This window comes from Sylvia atricapilla, chromosome 3 (genome assembly GCF_009819655.1).
Source record: "Sylvia atricapilla isolate bSylAtr1 chromosome 3, bSylAtr1.pri, whole genome shotgun sequence".
NCBI classification, from domain to species: Eukaryota; Metazoa; Chordata; class Aves; order Passeriformes; family Sylviidae; genus Sylvia; species Sylvia atricapilla.
This window is the reverse complement of record NC_089142.1, coordinates 19,819,879-19,825,878: the sequence shown is the minus strand read 5'-3', so window position 1 is coordinate 19,825,878 and position 6,000 is coordinate 19,819,879.

Below are 6,000 nucleotides of genomic sequence, written 5' to 3'. Positions count from 1 at the left end.
ATTCAAGTGATGGAATGCTAGAAAAACCTGAGGCTAAGGAAGATCTAATAAAAGAAACCAACAGAAGCAACTGATTATTCTGATACTTCTTTTACACACAGATGATACCCACATGCTTAATACACCTCATTTAGATGTAGATGCCAAAATGAAGAGAAATATAACTTGCAAGATGTAAGAAAGTTATCCTTAGTCTTCACACAGCATTCATGAAGGTTCTGCAGAAGCAGAGGCTTCCAGTTCATGGGAGAAGAAAAGAAGAAATTGTCAGGCAGGCATCCACAAAAAAGACCAGAGGACTGGATAACATGACCTACAAGCAAAGGCTGAAAAAACAAGGGTTATTTAGAAGAGATAAGAAAGGATTATCAGGAGAAAAAGAGAGGGAAAGAAGTGTCAAACTTCAAATAAGTAAAGGTCTTCAGTGAAGATCAAGGAATTAATTTGTTGTCTTTGTCTATGACATATGTATGCCAAGGGATGCAAGGGCTTAAATTACATCAGAAAATTCAGGTTAGACACCAAGGAAGTTTTCTAGCAGTTCAAGTAGTAAAAAGATGGAAAAGCTGCCTAGGGGAGGTCATGGCATCTCTGTCTTTGAAGAGCTTTGAAAATAGATTAGAGCTATGTCTACCAGGTATAGATGTTCATGCTTTGTTGTACAGTGCTGAAACACAAGAAATAAAGGTCTTTTGTAGTTGCTGTGACTCTGAGACTGGTTGGGATAACAATGCACTTGCTTGATTTTTGTAAACTTGTTCTTTCCAGACACTCCCTGGTGCTGAAAGCACCAGATTCTCCAGTGGGGCAAGCAGAGCTTTTATAGTGCTGGCAAACCCTTAAATTTGATATAGTCATTGCTAAGGAGCCGGGAGAGAAACTCAGAAGGCTGGGTGATGTGGGTATTGAGGAAACATTTCTTCTGTAGAGAAAGAAAAGGGAAAATAGCTCCAACCTTTGGCCGCAGGGGAAAATGGCTGGACAGAGGAAAGGCAGCTATCCCCAGGAAGAAGGGCAAGTATCCCTTTGAGGGGGAACTTGTTGAATTCAAGGAGCTTAGAGTGCCGGATGAGTCATACACTGGCTGCTGGCCATTTGCTTAGGAAGCTCCAAGCGTCTTCCAAATAAATGTAGGTATCAGGATTCCAGCACACCCATACCACAGAATGATAACAAGCTGCACTGAGAAAAAACAGTGGCCTGGAGGAAGCATGACTGAGAAATTACTTTGTACAAGAGATGCTGATTTAAGTTGATAAGAAACTTAAAAATTAAAAGCTAACTTTTAATTGCATTGCTGCAAACTTTCTTTTAGTGAATGACTTTCTTGTTTATGGATTGAAAGCCCAGAAGGAAAAGCAGCAGCAGCAGTGTTCCCAGTGGAGAGAGGACTTCTGGCACAGTTTTAGCTGACTGCTGAGATCCATAGCAGAGTTGGAAAGTTATCAACACACTCCTGCTTGACATGGAAGCAAAATACCTCAGACAGATGATGAATGGTCTTGTGCAGTTGTGACAGGAGGGGGCTTGACCCAGTGGGACCTGAAGAAGCTCATCAGGATCACTGACACGCACTGTGAATACAAACCTCTCAGCTCCCCTGATCAATACTGTATCTTCCCTGAAGATGAAAAGTGGTTATATGCCATACAGCTCTGTGGGGCACTAACAACAACAGTAATCATGAGAGAGGAGCTCTAAATAGCTAGGGAACAACACACTAATTTAAAAAAAAAAAATTTACTTTTTTCAGTTTTTGAGCTTTGCTAAAAGAAAATTATACAAATCTATTCCTAAATTGTCAGCAATTCTTAGCTCATTGCCCATATGCTCACCCTTCCTGGTGATAACTTTAACTCACTGTGAAAAGCATTGCTTTATTTTCACAGCAAGAGTTGTGCACAGACTCAAACTAACAAATCTCCATTTCTCTGGGAATCTGAGGAGGACACAACTATCACTGATTTCATAATATATAGGAACCAAGATAAGGAACTAAAGTAAGGGGCTTAGAGTTTCATGAAAATTCATGGTATGCATAAATTTTTCAGGGATGTCAATAAAATATGAAGATGCTTTGCATGTTGTAAGATCATGTTCAGGTACAAGATTATTATGAAAATCTATAAACAGCATGAAGGGCAGGAGGAACTTCCTACCTCTAAGAATGGTGCTGCTTAGATATGTGTAGGAGATACACTACGAATCACATTCCAGTCATTGCCAGAGCTGGTGCTCAGCATTTAATCTTGGTATTAAATGATTGATGGAGCATTTCCAATTTCTGGTGAAGTTTATTTAACATTGTTGAAGTTATTCTAAAACAAGTTGAGGAATCTGTGACAGCTGGTCAAATTCACTTTACAGGTATGTCACTGAAATGAATCTGGCCCAGATAGCATTTTCAATTTCTCTTGAAGTGTGACCACAATGCACAAGCTGGAATGGAGAAAAAAAGTCAAGATGTCAATCAGTTTCTAATAATATAGTGAATATGTCTAAGCTGTGAGATACCACTCTAAAAGTAGTGGCATGATAGGGAGGAATTTAGGAACTTTGTCAGAATTGGATGCAATGTCTTAATTTAGCAACAGGAGCAATAAGAAAGTTTATTTGATGGGATCACACTTAGTTATTATCTTTCTGTTGATAAAATTTATTTCACCTTTTGCTGCATTGTGGGAAATTGTCTTCAGAATCACCAAGCTTTTTTTTTTTTTCTTAACATAGTTTGATACTTACATCTTTAGACAAGATATACCTTTTAACCCTGAATTTGTCAGGGTTCTGAGAGTGCTAATAGACTTTAATGGCCCTGACCAGAATTACCCGGCGCCTCCACCCAGACTACTGTGCTGGGCCCTTCATTTCATCTCAGGGCTGGGCATTCAGTTCTGGCCCCAGTTGTCCTGTGAAGGGGCCTGTGCCAATCCATGTTTCTGGTCCTGCCTCCAGGATGGATCCTGGACCTTTGCTACAGCTTTTTCTCCAGTCCTGCCCTTAACTGCCTAATTAAGGAATTTCTTCACCATCTCGGTCCTTAATTTCCTGGTGGTCCCTGGATGGACTGAGGACCTGATTCATGACCTCACTATGCCAGGGGCTGCTCTTGTGTGTTACCAGATCTGCAGCACAGATGCTGAGGGGCTGTGCCCAGGGTGGTGAGGGCGCTGCTGGATTAGCAGTCACCCTCAGCCCCCAGCTCACCTTCCCTTAGGGAATGGTCTATCTCTTGCTCCTGTCTGCCTCTAAATTTCTCTGCCTGTAAAACCTGAGTGTTCTGCAAAGCTGTGTGGTCTATTTTTTCTTCTGTCTTGTACTAGTTAACTTAAGGGTTAGTTAACTAGTTAACTTTAAGGGCTTCTGCTTTTACATCAGAATTTTTTCATAGTAGATCAGTTAACATTGGTTATAATTATGACCAAGTTTATAGGTTATGATTATCACCAAATGTATTAGGCCTTGATAGGCCTAGGTCTTTTTTCTTGGGTCACATGAAGAGTCATATCTCTGAAGTTTTGCTGTGTGTGCATTGACATTCATCCTGTACTACTGGAGTTGCTTTGCAAGCAAATAAACAAAGTACAGTTAGACCTGTGCCTATTTTCCTGGAAAATACTTTAAATCAAAGAATCATGGAAAAACAGTGTGGAAGGGATGTTTGAAGGTTATTTAGTTCAGACTTCTGCTCAAAGCAGAGCTATCTCTGAAGGCAGGTGGGGTTTGTTCAAGACTGTGTTTAGTTGAATTTTGAGTCTCCAAGGATGGAGGTTACACAATTTATCTGGCAGTCTGTTTGATAAACCTTCAGTGTGGATTTTTTTCCTCATGTTTGATAGGAATTTCCCTTTTTGCAACTTGTTTCCTCTCTTGTCCTTTGTTCCACTCTGAGAACAGTCTTGCTCCATCTTCTCTATTAACTCCCTTTCAGAAATGATAGACTCTTCCTGGGTGCCCCTGCAGTCTTCTCTTCTTAAAGCTAAGCAAATGCAGTTCCTTCAACATCTTTTTTGGCATCACCTGCTCCAGATCTTTAAACACTGCAGTAATCAGCTGCTGGGCTTGGTCTGATTTGTTCTTGTTGCTGTTGTGCTGGAGCTAAAAGTGAAACCACAGTGTTCCAGATGCAGCCACATAAGTGCTGAGAACAGGAGAATAACCACTTCCCTTGATCTGCTGAGTGTACTTTTGTTTGTACAGTCCAATATGTGGCTGTATTTGATTTATATATGCAGTGGAAGTCTAAGTGTGGCCACAGGTGGGTTCAGGGTACTGCAAAACACCTTAATATTTCTCCATTCTGTCTGCGCCTGGAGACTGCACTGAACAGGGATCTCATCTATATGTGGGCAAGACTTCAGCTTGCCATCTTATCCATCCAGCTGCCATTTTTTTTTCTTCTTTTTTTTTTTTAATCCACAAAATGGGAAACATATAGTGATCCTCCCAGCTTATTACTTTGAAACTCTGCCCTTCATGTTGGTAATTCTGAAGGACATGCAAATGATGGCAGTTCCATGGGCTTTGCAAGCTTGATGGATTATCAACTTGCTGTGAACAGTCTTACACTTGGCTAGGGCTATTTTATAACAAGGGTTTTTACTGATAGCTTCCTCTGACTTCAGTGAGAACAGTTTACATATTGCTGCTTTGTACAACATATGACAGTGGTGAGGGTCTGGCCAATATCAACAGAAATATTCAGGTTCTTGCACTGCCAAATATGTTAGCATCTTGTGAAAAGAAAAGCTACTTGCTCCAGAAATATCCCAGAGTTTTAGCCTTCATACTTGGCATAAAGTTTAGAGTGATTTGAAGAATTTTAAGGCAGAATTTGCTTTTGTTATTGTTATGTTTGTCTGCAGATGATTACCTGTAAAAATTTAAAGAGAGGAAATAATTAATGTCGTATCTCTGTGTCATGTCTTAACCCCAGCTGGCAACCAAGCCTCACACAGCTGCTTGCTCAGACCCCCATCAGAGGGATGGTAGAGAGTCAGAAAGATAGAACTGAGATAACTCCTGGGTTGAGATAAAGATAGTTCAGTAGGTAAAGCAAAAACTGCACCCACAAGCAGAGGAAAACAAGGAATTAGTTCACCACTTCCCACGGGCAGGCAGGTGTTCAGTGATCCCCAGGAAAGCAGGGCTCTATCACACCAAACAGTGACTTGGGAAGACAAACGTCATCATTCCAAATGATCCACCTCTTCCTCCTCGTTCTTCCAGCTTCGTGTATGTTGAGCTGTGTATACACCATATGGTGTGTGGTGTCCCTTGGCTCAGTTGAGATCAGCTATCCTAGATGTGTCCCCTCCCAATTCCTTGTGCAATCCCACCCCCCTCCTCTGGTCGTCTGGGATCAGGAGCAGAAATACCTTGACACTGCTCAGCAACAGTGAAAACATCCCAGTATTGTCAACACTGTTTTCAGCACGAATCCAAAACACAGCCCCATACCAGCTTCTGTGAATAAAATTATACTAGCCTAGATGAAATCAGAATGCTAAAGAGTGCCGTCTTAAGCTGCACCTGGGGAGGTTTAGTCTGGGCATCAGAAAGAGGCTCTTCACAGAAGGATGGAACTGGCTGCCCAGAGAGGTGGTGGAGTCACCACCCCTGGAGGTGTTTAAGGTAAGACCAGATGAGGCTCTCTGTGCAGTGATCTAGTCAACAAGGTGGTGTTAGGTCATAGGTTGGGCTCAATAATCTTAAAGATCTTTTCCAACCTAATTGATTCTGTGATTCTGGTTCTGCTTGCAGAAGTGCTACAGTGCAGGGAAAATGTTTCTTTACTATGCTGACTTAAATACCAAGGAATAGAGAAAGGGAAAATGATCACACGTAAAAAAGTATTTCATTCTGCTATAGTCTGCCATTACAGAGGTCACCAATTCCCCTGTATGTAATATTCAGCTGCAAAGCAATGAAAATGTGTGTCTGAACTGTATTTACAGTTTTCATTACATTACTAGACAAAAACCTGAAAAATGCTAAGCA